Source organism: Odocoileus virginianus, chromosome 20, assembly GCF_023699985.2.
Source record: "Odocoileus virginianus isolate 20LAN1187 ecotype Illinois chromosome 20, Ovbor_1.2, whole genome shotgun sequence".
In the NCBI taxonomy this organism is placed as follows: domain Eukaryota; kingdom Metazoa; phylum Chordata; class Mammalia; order Artiodactyla; family Cervidae; genus Odocoileus; species Odocoileus virginianus.
In genome coordinates, this window is record NC_069693.1 from 4,682,874 (window position 1) to 4,700,354 (window position 17,481).

General features: G+C 41.3%; 1 protein-coding gene across 7 annotated transcripts in view; it reads right to left on the bottom strand.

Annotated features, from left to right (window-relative positions):
• Nucleotides 1–16,873, bottom strand: part of LOC139029674 (cationic amino acid transporter 3-like) — a 30,876-nt gene extending 14,003 nt beyond the window's left edge. For 3 of the 7 annotated variants that reach the window (XM_070450391.1, XM_070450396.1, XM_070450390.1), the window contains exons 1-2: nucleotides 16,728–16,873; nucleotides 1,903–2,010 (exon numbers count right to left, since the gene is read on the bottom strand). The gene's annotated coding sequence lies outside the window, so the exon portion shown is untranslated. Of the gene's footprint in view, nucleotides 1–1,118; nucleotides 1,864–1,902; nucleotides 2,011–16,727 lie in introns of those variants that run through there. The other 4 variants (XM_070450393.1, XM_070450392.1, XM_070450395.1 and 1 more) reach the window with 2 other exon arrangements.
• Nucleotides 16,874–17,481: the final 608 nt, after the last annotated feature.

The window sequence follows — 17,481 nt, forward strand, 5'->3', positions numbered from 1 at the left end:
GACCCCTGGGAAACCCCTGGATTGTCTTGAGCTGAAGGCAATTAAGACCCGCAGACTCAGGAAACGCTTTCTGTCTCTCCCTTAACTGCTCAAATGTACATGTACAAGCACAAACATACATCCACTTATTGTGCCTCAATATACAGCCTTTAAAAAAAAAAAGTACGTCTGTGGCAACCATATGTTGTCATATGATGGATAGCAATTTTTCTTTTTACAAATACAGTGTCTTAATATTACAGAATCTGAAGCAGTAACAGATCCTGGAGCCTGGCAGGCTACAGTCAAGGGGATTGCGAAGAGTCAGACAAGACTGAGCGACTAAACAACAACAGGTGTGAGGGAAGCTTGGGTTCCCCCTGAGAGCTGGGAGAAGTTAGAAAAGGGTCATTTAGAATGCCAGGAGAGTTAACCTCAGTCCATTTTCCCATTTTGTGGCAACAAAGATCTAACTGTAAGATAGCATTATAATCTAGAGACCAAGTTTTAGGCCACTTTCCAACTCCCAACTTAAATAAAGACCTGACATTGTTAAAGCAAACCTGAGTTTTCCTTTTCTTGGCCCATCTGGCTTTTGAAGGGCATCCTCCCTGGTTGAGCTTCCCTGGGGAATCAGAAAGTAAAGAATCCGCCTGCAGTGCAGGAGACCGGTATTTCATCCCTGGGTGGAGAAGATGCCCCGGAGAGGGGAATGGAAACGCACTCCAGTATCCTTGCCTGGAGAATCCCATGGACAGAGGAGCCTGGCAGGCTACAATCCACAGGGTCAAAAAGAGTCGCACATGACTTAGCGACTAAACAACAGCTACAACAAAGTGGGAGCAATTTGCTGGCGGTGGTTGTAGGTGCTGAGCCTTGATTCTGGGCATGGTTCTCCCAAAGTTGATGAGGAAGCTCTGCTTGGGTGAGGGACAGGCCGGGGGTTGTTGTTTAGGCAGAATGACAGAAATAGGGAGAGGGGCAAGAAAAAGATAACTAGGGCTCCTTCACTGAGTGGACCTAGATTAAGCCCTGCAGGTCTTGGAAAGAGAACAAAGCAGAGAGTGAGAGAAAGTTCTCCTGGGAGAGAGAGAGAGTCAGAAGCCTCCAGCCAGCAGTTTGGGAGACCTGCAGTTTACCTTGAAATCCTGGGTTTCAACCCCAAATGATCTCGGAGGGAGAGAGAGATAGCCGTGAGCACTGGCTTAGTTCTCTGCCCAAGAATTGGGCTCGAGTAGCCTGGATGAAAACCAAGACTCCTAGTCGCCAGTCCATCGGGGGCTAGAAACTAGAAACACGGTTCTCCTGGCTCTAGTCCTCAGTAAAAAGGAAGAAAAAAAAAAAGCATTTCCCCAGGAGGCAAAAACTAAAAATATGGTAAAACTGTATTACTGGCAACACAGCACACTTGTGCAGGAACACACAGAGGAAACTGTTTAGTTAAGACAGAAGCCAGGCAGAGTTCACACCCAAGAGAAAGGCTGTGGGCGTCCTCCCAAAGGAGGAGGAGCCCCGTAAAGACAATGTTAAGTTGTGTAGGTAGGGCAGTTCTTCCCGTCTTTGTTTACCTGGTTTCTTTTCCCACAACTGCCCTGCCCTAGGACCCTCCCTGACAGGCCATTTCCTAGATGGATTCCAGCACACAGGCCTGTGGGGGCCTGGACATCACCGATTATGGGAGGGCACCCCCTCCTTTTTGTCCCCCAAGGAGACTCTCTGCACATGTGCGGTGCCCTAAAGATAGAAAATATGTGACCTCTTGATCTTTTACACACACAGGGTTTAACCCCTTTCTGTCTTTGCCATGATTACTATAGTAACATGCCCACAGCAGGCAAAGTCCAGCTATTTACTCTGTTCCTGTCATTTCCATCTCCAAGTGCAAACAGAAGTCTAGTTGTAAATATCTAGCCTAGACCTCACCTGCCTCATTCCTCAGGAAATGTAAACAGAAGGCTAGTTGTAGATGTAGTTCTTTCTCCTGTTCATCTGCCCTTCGTGTGTCTTCTTTGCAGGCTCCAGACAGAGAACCTAGGAGGATAGAGGACAAGATTATTTGCGCCAAGAGCAATAAAGTTTAAATGCTTCAACAATATGAGGGCTTCCCTGGAGGCTCAGACGTGAAGAAACTGCCTGCAGTGCAGGAGTTCCCAGTCCAATCTCTGGGTCAGGAAGATCTCCTGGAGAAGAGAATGGCAACCCACGCCAGTATTCTCCCCTGGGTAACCCCATGAACAGAGGAGCCTGGCAGGCTATAGTTCATGGGGTCACAAAAGAGCCAGACACAACTGAGTGACTAAGCAACAACAAATATATATATACACATACATATATATTCATACATGCATACAGTGGGATACAACTCAGCCATGAAAAAGGAAACAATGCCCCTTGCAGCAGTATGGACCTAGAGCTTATCATAGTTAGTGAAGTAAGTCAGAAAGAGAAAGACAAATACCATATGACACCACTTACATGTGGAATCTAAAATACAAGCCACATGAACCTATCTATGAAACACAGAGAGACTCACAGATATAGAGACCAGACATATGACGCCCAAGGGAGGGGGAGAAGGAAGGATTGGGAGTTTGGGATTAGCACATGCAAACTATTCTATATAGATAAACAACAAGATCCTACTGTATAGCACAGGGAACTATAATTAATATCTTGTGATAAATTGTCATTGAAAAGAATATATCAATATATATGCATATCTGAGTCACTTTGCAGTACAGGAGAAATTATCTCAACGCTGTAAATCAACTATACTTCAATAAAATGAAAAGAAAATAGTTCAAATTGAAGCAGCCAATAAGTGAGAGTCTAAATTAAAAAAAAATAAGACATCTAAAATAGGCATTAGGGAGCTCCGGAGAACGAACACAAGCCTCAGGCACCGGACCTGCGCGCGCTGGGACCGCTGAGGGAAAAGGCGCGCTGTACCCGGGAAGAGTGCGCCCAAGCGCCTGGCTGCCAGAGCCGCTCAGGCCGGTGAAGGCACAAAACGCAGGCGTAACCGAATCCGCGCTTTTGTGGAGTACCCGAAAACTGGAACCGCACTCAAGGCAGGGCCCGCTCCACATAGAGCAGCCGGGAGCCAGAGCAGTGTAGACGGCGAAAGCACAGACACCCGTGAGCGGGGCAAACCCAGTGTGGCCGGAACACGGTGAGTGCTATACACGCAGAGAGGTATCTGTCTGCATCACCCCGCCCTCCCCGTAGCAGGACTGAACTGAACTAGGGAACCTAAATAAGAGATCACCTCCGCCCGCCTGTGTCAGGGTGGAAATTAGACACCAAAGAGATGGCAAACAGAAGCCAAAAAAACAAAGGGAACCGCTTCAGAAAGGACCGGTGCAACAGATTAAAATCCCTCAAGGTAACACCGACTACACCGGAAGGGGCCTATAGATATCAAGAAGTGTAAGCTGGAAAGAGGAGCTATCTGAAATTGAACTGAACCTACTCTGACCGCAGCAGCTCCAGAGAAATTCCTAGATATATATGTATATTTTGTTTTTAATTAAAAAATTTTTTTTTTCTTTCCTTTTTTAAAAATTTTTTCTCTTTTATTTTCTTTTAAAATTCCCTATTACTCCCCCATTACTCCTCAACTGTCATTTTCATATATTTTCTACGATTTTTTTAATTAGGGAAAAACAAAAATTTTTTCTTTTTTTTTTCTTTTTCTTGTATTTCTCTCCTATTTACTTTTAAAGTCCTCTAATACTCCTCTATTATTCCTTAATTTTCATTTTCATTTCACTATAACCTTGCAAAAAAAAAAAAGAGAGAGAAGCCCTATTTTTTTTTTATTTTTTATTAGTTGGAGGCTAATTACTTTACAATATTTCAGTGGGTTTTGTCATACATTGACATGAATCAGCCATGGATATACATGTATTCCCAATCCCGATCCGCCCTCCCACCTCCCTCTCCACCCGATCCCTCTGGGTCTTCCCAGTGCACCAGGTCCCAGCACTTGTCTCATGCATCCAACCTGGGCTGGTGATCTCTTTCACCCTAGATAATATACATGATTCGATGCTGTTCTCTTGAAACATCCCACCCTCACCTTCTCCCACAGAGTTCAAAAGTCTGTTCTATACATCTGTGTCTCTTTTTCTCTTTAGCATATAGGGTTATCGTTACCATCTTTCTAAATTCCATATATATGTGTTACTATACTGTAATGGTCTTTATCTTTCTGGTTTACTTCACTCTGTATAATGGGCTCCAGTTTCATCCATCTCATTAGAACTGATTCAAATGAATTCTTTTTAATGGCTGAGTAATATTCCATGGTGTATATGTACCACAGCTTCCTTATCCATTCGTCTGCTGATGGGCATCTAGGTTGCTTCCATGTCCTGGCTATTATAAACAGTGCTGCGATGAACATTGGGGTGCACGTGTCTCTTTCAGATCTTGTTTCCTCAGAAACCAGAAGTGGGATTGCTGGGTCATATGGCAGTTCTATTTCCAGCTTTTTAAGAAATCTCCACACTGTTTTCCATAGCGGCTGTACTAGTTTGCATTCCCACCAACAGTGTAATAGGGTTCCCTTTTCTCCACACCCTCTCCAGCATTTATTGCCTGTAGACTTTTGGATAGCAGCCATCCTGACTGGCGTGTAATGGTACCTCACTGTGGTTTTGATTTTCATTTCTCTGATAATGAGTGATGTTGAGCATCTTTTCATGTGTTTTTAGCCATCTGTATGTCTTCCTTGGAGAAATGTCTGTTTAGTTCTTTGGCCCATTTCTTGATTGGGTCATTTATTTTTCTGGAGTTGAGCTGAAGGAGTTGCTTGTATATTTTTGAGATTAATCCTTTGTCTGTTGCTTCATTTGCTATTATTTTCTCCCAATCTGAGGGCTGTCTTTTCACCTTGCTTATAGTTTCCTTTGTTGTGCAAAAGCTTTTAAGTTCCATTAGGTCCCATTTGTTTATTTTTGATTTTGTTTCTAATATTCTGGGATGTGGGTCATAGAGGATCCTGCTGTGATTTATGTCGGAGAGTGTTTTGCCTATGTTCTCCTCTAGGAGTTTTATAGTTTCTGGTCTTACATTTAGAGCTTTAATCCATTTTGAGTTTACTTTTGTATATGGTGTTAGAAAGTGTTCTAGTTTCATTCTTTTACAAGTGGTTGACCAGTTTTCCCAACACCACTTGTTAAAGAGGTTGTCTTTTTTCCATTGTATATCCTTGCCTCCTTTGTCGACGATAAGGTGACCATAGGTTCGTGGATTTATCTCTGGGCTTTCTATTCTGTTCCATAGATCTATATTTCTGTCTTTGTGCCAATACCATACTGTCTTGATGACTGTGGCTTTGTAGTATAGTCTGAAGTCAGGCAGGTTGATTCCTCCAGTTCTAGTCTTCTTTCTCAAGATTACTTTAGAAGCCCTATTTTTAAAACGAACTTCATATATATATATTTAAATTTTTTTGTGTGTTTTTGTTTTTGTTTGTAAATATTGTATTTCAAAGAGTCTAACCTCTACACTAGATTTTTAATCTTTGTTTTTCAGTATGTGATATAGATTTTAGACATTTAAGAATCCAATATTCAGTTCCCATTTCTATTCAGGAGTGTGTTGATTACTCTCTCCCACTTTTGACTCTCTGTTTTCTACCTCAGAACACCTCTATTTCCTCCTTTCCCCTTCTCTTCCCAATCCAATTCTGTGAATCTTTGTGGGTGTCTGGGCTACGGAGAACACTTTGGGAACAGATAACTGCGTAGATCTGTCTCTCTCCTCTTGAGTCCCCCTTTTTCTCCTCCTGCTCACCTCTATCTCTTTCCTCCCTCTCCTATTCTTCATGTAACTCTGTGAACCTCTCTGGTTGTCTCTCATGGTGGAGAATCTTTTCACCATTAACCTAGAAGTTTTATTATCAGTGCTGTATAGTTGGAGAAGTCTTGAGACTATTGGAAGAATAAAACTGAAATCCAGAGGCAGGAGACTTAAGCCCAAAACCTGAGAAAACCAGAAAACTCCTGACTACATGGACCATTAAGGAATAAGAGACCATCCAAAAGCCTCCATACCTACCCCAAAACCAATCACCACCCAAGAGCCAATAAGCTCCAGAACAAGACATATCACCCAAATTCTTTAGCAACGCAGGAACATAGACCCGAGTGTCAACATACACGCTGCCCAAAGTCACACCTAACACATAGACCCATCGCAAAACTCATTACTGGACACTCCATTGCACTCCAGAGAGAAGAAATCCAATTCCGCGCACCAGAACGCTGACACAAGCTTCCCTAACCAGGAAACCTTGACAAACCAATCGTCCAACCCCACCCACTGGGTGAAACCTCCACAATAAAAAGGAACCACAGATCACCAGAATACAGAAAGCCCACTCCAGACACAGCAATCTTATCAAGATGGAAAGGCAGAGAAATACCCAACAGGTAAAGGAACATGAAAAATGCCCACCAAGTCAAACAAAAGAGGAGGAGATAGGGAATCTACCTGAAAAAGAATTTAGAATAATGATAATAAAAATGATCCAAAATCTTGAAAACAAAATGGAGTTACAAATAAATAGCCTGGAGACAAAGATTGAGAAAATCCAAGAAATGTTTAACAAGGACCTAGAAGAAATAAAAAAGAGTCAATTAAAAATGAATAATGCAATAAATGAGATAAGAAAACACTCTGGAGGGAACCATGAGTAGAATAACGGAGATAGAGGATAGGATAAGTGAGGTAGAAGATAAAATGGTGGAAATAAATGAAGCAGAGAGGAAAAAAGAATCAAAAGAAATGAGGACAACCTCAGGGACCTCTGGGACAATGTGAAATGCCCCAACATTCGAATCATAGGATTCCCAGAAGAAGAAGACAAAAAGAAAGGCCTTGAGAAGTTACTCGAGGAGATAATAGCTGAAAACTTCCCTAAAATGGGGAAGGAAATAGCCACCGAAGTCCAAGAGACCCACAGAGTCCCAAACAGGATAAACCCAAGGCAAAACACCCCAAGACACATATTAATCAAGTTAACAAAGATCAAACACAAAGAGTAAATATTAAAAGCAGCAAGGGAGAAACAACAAATAACACACAAAGGGATTCCCATAAGGATAACAGCTGATCTATCAATAGAAACCCTTCAGGCCAGAAGGGAATGGCAGGACATACTTAGAGTAATGAAAGAGAATAACCTACAACCTAGATTACTGTACCCAGAAAGGATCTCATTCAGATATGAAGGAGAACTCAAACGCTTTACAGACAAGGAAAAGCTGAGAAAATTCAGCATCACCAAACCAGCTCTTCAACAAATGCTAAAGGATCTTCTCTAGACAGGAAACACAGAAAGGTTGTATAAACGTGAACCCCAAACAACAAAGTAAATGGCAACGGGACCATACCTATCAATAATTACCTTAAATGTAAATGGGTTGAATGCCCCAACCAAAAGACAAAGGCTGGCTGAATGGATACAAAAACAAAACCCCTATATATGAAGTCTACAAGAGACCCACCTCAAAACAATGGACACATACAGACTAAAAGTGAAGGGCTGGAAAAAAATTATTTCACACAAATGGAGACCAAAAGAGAGCAGGAGTCGCAATACTCATATCAGATAAAATAGACTTTCAAATAAAGGCTGTGAAAAGAGACAAAGATGGACACTACATAATGATCAAAGGATCAATCCAAGAAGAAGATATAACAATTATAAATATATATGCACCCAACATAGGAGCACCACAATATGTAAGGCAAAAGCTAACGAGTATGAAAGAGGAAATTAATCGTAACACAATAATAGTGGGAGACTTTAATACCCCACTCACAACTATAGATAGATCAACTAAATAGAAAATGAACAAGGAAACACAAACCTTAAAGGACACAATCGACCAGCTAGACCTTATTGTCATCTATAGGACGTTTCACCCCAAAACAATCAACTTCACCTTTTTCTCAAGTGCACACAGAACCTTCTCCAGAATAGATCACATCCTGGGCCATAAATCGAGTCTTGGTAAATTCAAAAAGACTGAAATCATTCCAGTCATCTTTTCTGACCACAGTGCAGTAAGATTAGATCTCAATTACAGGAAAAAATTATTAAAAATTCAAACATATGGAGGCTAAACAACACGCTTCTGAATAACCAACAAATCATAGAAGAAATCAAAAAAGAAATCAAAATATGCATAGAAATGAATGAAAATGAAAACACAACAACCCAAAACCTATGGGATACTGTAAAAGCAGTGCTAAGGGGAAGATTCATAGCACTGCAGGCCTACCTCAAGAAACAAGAAAAAAGTCAAATAAAGAACCTAACTCTACACCTAAAGCAACTAGAGAAGGAAAAAACGAAGAAGCCCAGGGTTAGTAGAAGGAAAGAAATCTTAAAAATTAGGGCAGAAATAAATGCAAAATAAACTAGAGACCATAGCAAAAATCAACAAAGCTAAAAGCTGTTTTTTTGAAAAAAATAAACAAAATTGACAAACCATTAGCAAGACTCGTTAAGAAACAAAGGGAAAAGAACCAAATTAACAAAATTAGAAATGAAAATGGAGAAATCATAACAGACAACACTGAAATACAAAGGATCATAAGAGACTACTACCAGCAGCTCTATGCCAATACAATGGACAACTTGGAAGAAATGGACAAGGTCTTAGAGAAGTATAACTTTCCAAAACTGAATCAGGAAGAAATAGAAGAGCTTAACAAACCCATCACAAGTAAGTAAATCGAAACTGTAATCAGAAATCTTCCAGCAAACAAAAGCCCAGGACCAGATGGCTTCACAGCTGAATTCTACCAAAAATTTAGGGAAGAGCTAACACCTATCTTACTCAAACTCTTCCAGAAAATTGCAGAAGAAGGTAAACTTTCAAACTCATTCTATGAGGCCACCATCACCCTAATTCCAAAACCAGACAAAGATACCACAAAAAAAGAGAACTATAGGCCAATATCACTGATGAACATAGATGCAAAAATCCTTAACAAAATTCTAGCAAACAGAATCCAACAACATATTAAAAAAATCATACACCATGACCAAGTGGGCTTATCCCAGGAATGCAAGGATTCTTTAATATCCACAAATCAATCAATGTAATACACCACATTAACAAATTGAAAGATAAAAACCATATGATTATCTCAATAGATGCAGAAAAAGCCTTTGACAAAATTCAACATCCATTTATGATTAAAACACTCCAGAAAGCAGGAATAGAAGGAACATACCTCAACATAATAAAAGCTATATATGACACACCCACAGCAAGCATCACCCTCAATGGTGAAAAATTGAAAGCATTTCCCCTGAAATCAGGAACAAGACAAGGGTGCCCACTCTTACCACTACTATTCAGCATAGTTTTGGAAGTGTTGGCACAGCAATCAGGGCAGAAAAAGAAGTAAAAGGAATCCAGATAGGAAAAGAAGAAGTAAAACTCTCTCTGTTTGCAGATGACATGATCCTCTACATGGAAAACCCTAAAGACTCTACCAGAAAATTACTAGAGCTAATCAACGAATATAGCAAAGTTGCAGGATATAAAATTAACACAGAGAAATCTCTTGCATTCCTATACACTAACAATGAGAAAATGGAAAGAGAAATTAAGGAAACAATACCATTCACCATTGCAACAAAAAGAATAAAATACTTAGCAGTATATCTACCTAAAGAAACAAAAGACTTATACATAGAAAACTATAAATCACTGATGAAAGAAATCAAAGAGGCCACAAACAGATGGAGAAATATACCATGTTCATGGATTGGAAGAATCAATATTGTCAAAATGGCTATACTACGCAAAGCAATCTATAGATTCAATGAAATCCCTATCAAACTACCAATGGTGTTTCTCACAGAACTAGAACAAATAATTTCACAATTTATATGGAAATACAAAAAACCTCGAATAGCCAAAGTAATCTTGAGAAAGAAGAATGGAACTGGAGGAATCAACCTGCCTGACTTCAGACCATACTACAAAGCCACAGTCATCAAGACAGTATGGTATTGGCACAAAGACAGAAATATAGATCAATGGAACAGAATAGAAAGCCCAGAGATAAATCCACGAACCTATGGTCACCTTATCTTCGATAAAGGAGGCAAGGATATACAATGGAAAAAAGACAACCTCTTTAACAAGTGGTGCTGGGAAAACTGGTCAACCACCTGTAAAAGAATGAAACTAGAACACTTTCTAACACCATACACAAAAATAAACTGAAAATGGATTAAAGATCTAAACGTGAGACCAGAAACTATAAAACTCCTAGAGGAGAACATAGGCAAAACACTCTCCGACATAAATCACAGCAGGATCCTCTATGACCCACATCCCAGAATATTAGAAACAAAATCAAAAATAAACAAATGGGACCTAATGAAACTTAAAAGCTTTTGCACATCAAAGGAAACTATAAGCAAGGTGAAAAGAAAGCCCTCAGATTGGGAGAAAATAATAGCAAACGAAGCAACAGACAAAGGATTAATCTCAAAAATATACAAGCAACTCCTTCAGCTCAACTCCAGAAAAATAAATGACCCAATCAAAAAATGGACCAAAGAACTAAACAGATATTTCTCCAAAGAAGACTTACAAATGCCTAAAAAACACATGAAAAGATGCTCAACATCACTCATTATCAGAGAAATGAAAATCAAAACCACAATAAGGTACCATTACAAGCCAGTCACGATGGCTGCTATCCAAAAGTCTACAAGCAATAAATGCTGGAGAGGGTGTGGAGAAAAGGGAACCCTATTACACTGTTGGTGGGAATGCAAACTAGTACAGCCGCTATGGAAAACAGTGTGGGGATTTCTTAAAAAAGCTGGAAATAGAACTGCCATATGACCCAGCAATCCCACTTCTGGGCATACACACCGAGGAAACCAGATCTGAAAGAGACATGTGCACCCCAATGTTCATCGCAGCACTGTTTATAATAGCCAGGACATGGAAGCAACCTAGATGCCCATCAGCAGACGAATGGATAAGGAAGCTGTGGTACATATACACCATGGAATATTACTCAGCCATTAAAAAGAATTCATTTGAATCAGTTCTAATGAGATGGATGAAACTGGAGCCCATTATACAGAGTGAAGTAAGCCAGAAAGATAAAGATCATTACAGTATAGTAACATATATATGGAATTCAGAAAGATGGTAACGATAACCCTATATGCTAAACAGAAAAAGAGACACAGATGTATAGAACAGACTTTTGAACTCTGTGGGAGAAGGCGAGGGTGGTTTGTTTCAAGAGAACAGCATCAAAATATGTATATTATCTAGGGTGAAAGAGATCACCAGCCCAGGTTGGATGCATGAGACAAGTGCTCGGACCTGGTGCACTGGGAAGAGCCAAAGGGATTGGGTGGAGAGGGAGGTGGGAGGGGGGATCGGGATTGGGAATACATGTATATCCATGGCTGATTCATGTCAATGTATGACAAAACCCACTGAAATATTGTAAAGTAATTAGCCTCCAACTAATAAAAATAAATGAAAAAAATTTTTAAAAAAGGCATTAGGGATTTAGTAGTAAGGAGCACTCCCCTCTAGCGCAACAGCAGGACATTTGGAATCCAGCCCACATATCTTATATTTTAAAAAATTCCACATTGGTTTTTAAAAAAATCTGACTTTTTAAACAACTGTTGTATAATAAGAGAAAACATATAGATTTTAAAATAATGTAAGAATAGAGACTTAAGTCATGAGAATGGCATGTCTGATATCACATTGTATAGAGTTTTCTTGTTTAGTCATTCAGTCATGTCTGACTCTTTTGTGGCCCCATGGACTGTAACCTGCCAGGTTCCTCTGTCCATGGGGTTTCCCAGGCAAGAATCCTGGAGTGGGTTGCCATTTCCTCCTTAGGGGACCTTACTGTCCCAGGGGTCAAACCCACGTCTCCTGCATTACCAGGCAGGTTCTTTACCACTGATGCACCAGGGAAGCCCAGTAGACAACCCCAACTGACAGGCACTCTCTTCAGTTATGATTCATGAGAGACACTCAGGTCCACCTCTGCTGCTTTCTCCCCACCTTCTCATCTTTTCAACATAATTTCCCATGTTTTTAATTCATCTCATGGTGACTGCGGTAACTCTCAGAGGTATACTCATACTCCGCTTCTTTTTCTTTTATTATTCAACAATTACCCTGTATTTCCAAGTGAGTGTCCTGATTTTTATCCCTTCCCAAACTTCCCTGCCCTCTGACTTCTATCTCTCAAATACTAACACCTTTTCATTTTTATGTACTTCTTAAGTGTCTGAAATTATTACTCAATTCTATAACCATCACTGAGTTTGGGTGCTTTGTATTTACATTATATGTGAATATTTTAAATCGATGTTGAGTTCACTGTGACCTGTGATTCACATTTGATAACCTGCCCCATCCCCACCCCTGCCCCCACCCCAGCCTTCAGCATGTTAGTCCTCCCATCTGTGCCTCCTCCTCCTGCCTCTTTTCTGTCTCAGATGGAAACATTTCTTCGTCTCACTCTCTCTCTCTTGCCTTCTGCCCCCTCCCCCTTGCATCCTGTTTTTGACATGAATTCATCACTGTGCCTTGGACCAGTGGATTTCCTGTCTTGGTTGCATCTGGAAAGCAATCCAAATCCCTAAGCCAGGCTAGCCCTGACAGAACGGAAACTATGTCAGAGGGGAGTTGAGAGAAAACCATGTGACCTGGGAAAAGGATGAAAAAAATCCCAATCATGGTATTGTCAAAGATTCTTCCATTATGAGGGGACCTTCTCGGGAACACACACACATACACCATGAGTTTTCTCCATTATCTTGTAAAAGGAAGGAGTCTAGAAATAAATGTAGTTTTTTCGTGTTTGTTGATATTCTTATGTTTTGGACTTCCCTGGTGGCACAGTGGATGAGAAACCACCAGCTAATGCAGGGCACATAGGTTCAATTCCTGGTCTGGGAAGATCCCACATGGCACAGAGCAGCTAAGCCTGTGCTCCACAACTACTGAGCCTGTGCTCCACAATAAGAGAAGCCACTGCAAGAAGCATGCACACCAAAACAAAGAGTAGCCCCTCGCCACAACCAGAGAGAAAGCCCACGTGCAGCAACTAAAACCTAGTGTGGCCAACATTTTAACAGTTTTTAAGAAATCAAATGTTTTGTAAAATTCACCAGTGAAACTATCTTCTCTATGTTGAGAGGTATCTTATCCCTGATTTAACCTCCTTCAGTTCAGTTCACTTCAGTCTCTCAGTCGTGTCTGACTCTTTGCGACCCCATGATTTGCAGCAGGCCAGGTCTCCATGTCCATCACCAACTCCCAGAGTCCACTCAAACCCATGTCCATCGAGTCAGTGATGCCATTCAATCATCTCATCTTCTGTCGTCCTCTTCTCCTCCTGCCCCCAATCCCTCCTAGCATCAAGGTCTTTTCCAATGAGTCAGCTCTTTGCATGAGGTGGCCAAAGTATTGGAGTTTCAGCTTCAGCAACAGTCCTTTTAATTAACCTCCTTACTTGTTTGTTATTGGTTTATTTGCACTGTTTATTTTATTCTGATTTTGTCTTGGTAAGTGGATGTTTCTAAAAATTTGGTCTGTTTTGCCTAGGTTATCCAATTTGTTGGCATATAGTTTTTCATTGTAGCTTCTTATAAGACTGTATATTTAAAGTACCATTTATAATATCTCCTCTTTTCTGATTTTATTTGCCTATTCTCTTTTTAAACTTTTTTATTGGTGTATAATTGCTTACAATGTTGTGTTAGTTTCTGCTATATAAAAAAGTGAATCAGCTTTGTTGCTGTTTATTCACTCAGTCGTGTCTGACTCTGTGCCACCCCATGGACTGTAGCCTGCCAGGCTCCTCTGTCCATGGGATTCTCCAGGCAAGAATACCAGAGCGGTTTTTACTTCCTTCTCCAGGGAAACTTCCCAGGCCAGGGATCAAACCAGCGTCTCCTGCATTAGCAGGTGGATCCTTTACTGCTGAGCCACATGGGAAGCCCAGTGAATGCTATATGTATTCATATGTCCCCTCCCTCTTGGGACTCCCCCCCCCACCCCATTCCCCCATCCCAACCCTCTAGGGCACCACAGAACTACAAGCTGAGGTTCCTGTGCTTTGTGCAGGTTCCTATTAGCTATCTGTTTTGCACATGAATACATGTCAATCCTAATCCCCCAGTTTGTTCAACCCTCTCCTTCCCCCACTGTGTCCACATGTCAGTGAGCTATCACCTCCCAGCAGTCAGAATGGTCACTATTGGAAAATCTACAAACAATAGATGCTTGAGAGCATGTGGAGAGAAGGGAACTCTACTGCACTGTTGGTGGGAAAGTAAACTGACACAGCCACTATGGAGAACAGGATGGGCATTCCTTAACAAACTAGGAATGAAACTGCCATATGACCCTGCAATCCACTGCTGGGCATAAACCCTGAGAAACTCAAAGTCAAATCAAACCAAATCACAAAGATACGTGTACCCGGATGTTCATTGCAGCCCTGTTTTCAACAGGCAGGACATGGAAGCAACCTAGATGTCTACAGACAGATGAATGGGTAAAGAAGATGTTGTACATATATGCAATGAAGTATTATTCAGCCATAAAAAGGAATGGATGTGAGTCACTTGTAGTGAGGTGAATAAACCTAGAATCTGTTATACAGAGTGAAGAAACTCAGAAAGAGAAAAACAGATATTGTATATTATGCATATGAATGGAATCTAAAAAATAGGACTGATGAACCTATTTGTAGGGAAGGAATGGAGATGAAGATGTAACAACACACTTGTGGACACAGCTGAGGGAGGAGAGGGCGGGACGAACTGAGAAAGTAGCACTGACATTTATGCACGATTATGTGTGAAACAGATAGCTCGTGGGAAGCCACTGTATAACACGGGGAGCTCAGTCTGGAGCTCCATGATGACCTAGAGGGATGGAGATATATACATATAATTATGACTGAGCCTCATTGTTCTAAGGCAGAAACCAACACAACATTGTAAAGTGATTATCCTCCAACTAAAAAAGTGTAAAAATTTTAAGAATAAAGTATTCTTAAATTTTGATTTCAAAAAAAAAAAAAAAAGGAAAAACAGATGGCTTCCCAAATGCCTGGAGGGAGGGAGAACTAATCTTCATTCTGAATCAGAAATGACAGGCTCTGATTTCTATCCTTTGGGATATAGAATGTCTCCACATTACACTTGCTTTGCAGGGCCAGGCTGACTCAGTGAACAGGAGTTAAGGTCGGTGGGCTTCTGTCCATGTTACTCTAAGGTCCAAGTTGAGCACTATGGTTGAGGGTAAGCATTCAAAGAGTCAGGAAGCTATGATTGGGATATTGGCCCCACGAACACCTCTCTGCCCTTCATCAAGTCATATACTTCTCTGGACCTGTGTTTCCTTCTTGTTCAAATGCTGCTGCTGAACTTATGGTTGAGGGTAAGCATTCAAAGAGTCAGGAATCTATGATTGGGATATTGGCCCCACGAACACCTCTCTGCCCTTCATCAAGTCATATACTTCTCTGGACCTGTGTTTCCTTCTTGTTCAAATGCTGCTGATGAACTTTTGAGCCCTGTCATTTAGAATGTAAAATGGTGCAGTTGCTCTGGATAAAGTATGGTGGTTCCTCCAAAAAACCAAAACTGAAATTACCATCATGGTTGAGAAATCCCACTTCTGAGTGTACACCCAAAAGAACTGAAAGTGAGGTCAAAGGAAATGCTTGCACACCCATGTTTGTAGCAGCATTGTTCAAATAGCTTAAAGATGAAAGTAACCCAAATGGACATCAATGAAAATTGGATAAGCAGAATGTGATCTGTGCCTACAGAGGAATATTATTCAGGAATAAAACGACAGGAAATTCTGACCCATGCTGTAACAGGGACAATACCCTTGTGGACAAGAAACTTGAGGACAATATGCTAAACAATAAAAAGCCAGTCTCTAAAAGACAAATACTGTTATAATTCCAATTCAATGAAGTACCTGATATAGTTAAATTTACACAGACAGAAATAGAATGGTGGTTTACTAGGGCCTGGGTGAGAGGAAAAATAGGGCGTCATTGTTAAATGAAAACCTGGTTTCAGTTTTACAAGACGAAAAGAGTTCTGCAAATTGGTGTCACAGCTACGTAAATTTACCAAAAATTGCTGAACGGTTCATTTAAAAATGGTGATGATGGCAAATTTATGTGTATTTTATCACAATTTAAAACAAAATGATGCCAGTGATAAACAGGAGAGCCAGCTTCACAGAGTTGCTGAGTGTACAAAACTCCAAGGTAACTTAACACAAAACACCACTGAGTCATCCTCAGCGGAATGCTCAGCTCCTAGAGGAGGCATCAGCAGACATGGAGGGCAGCCAGGAGACAGGAAACTGAAGGCAGTGGTACCCGTATCACAAACTCTATGTGAGGGTCACCTGAGTGTTGAGTGAGCATCAGTCTAAAACCAGTCTAAGAGCCTCTGGACACAGATCCAATCTCTCCCAGCCCCTCCTCTTCTCACACAAACAACAGCTTCCAGATCCTTCTACTTTCATCTGAAAAACGGGGCTCTCCACCATCAGACTGGAGCCAGGCTGCCCCCTCCCCCCCTCCACACACACACTCAGGATAGCAGAGGTCTCTTTGGGAAGATGTGAACTCAGCTCCCAGTCTCCCACAGAAAAGTGTTACCCGAGACTTACTGGATCCTTTGAGCAGAGCCTGGAGCACTGGGGCAGTCAGGGAGGCTGAGGTTAAGTCACGCAAGGCAGGAGCTGATGTGTGTCCGAAAACCAAAGAGGGAAGTCCCTGAGCACAGAAGACAACGCTTAACCCCTGGGTAGTTGGGGTGGGGAGGAGGCTGGGAGGACCGGAAGCTTATGCAAAGTTCCTGTCAGCCCTGAACACTTCTGTGGTTACCATCAAGGGATTTTCAAAGATGTTTTAACTGGGGTAACATGCAAATGACATCTCCATCATAGCACAGTCAGTAAAGAATCTGTCTGCAATGCAGGAGACCAGGTTCAATTCCTGGGTTGGGAAGATTCTCTGGAGAAGGGATAGGCTACCTGCTCCAGTATTCTCACCTGGAGAATCCCATACACAGATCAGCCTGGCAGGCTATAGTCCATGGAATCACAAGAGTTGGACACAACTTAGCGACAAAACCACCACCAATGTACAAATAACAGGAAATTGACAATTTTACCCTCTTTAAGTAATCAGTTCAGTCGTGTCATAGCCAAAAGCAGGGTCTGGCTGCTGGCTCCTCAAAGCCATTAAGGAGGCCAGGTTGGTGGAAGGAAAGTTTGCTTTATTTTGGATGCTAGCAATGGGGAGGGGGGATTATACTACTCTCAAAGGTCAACTCCCCTGCCCACCCCAACAAGCAGACAGTAACAGCTTTAATGGGTTTCCCTGGTAGCTCAACTGGTAAAGATTCCACCAGCAGTGCAG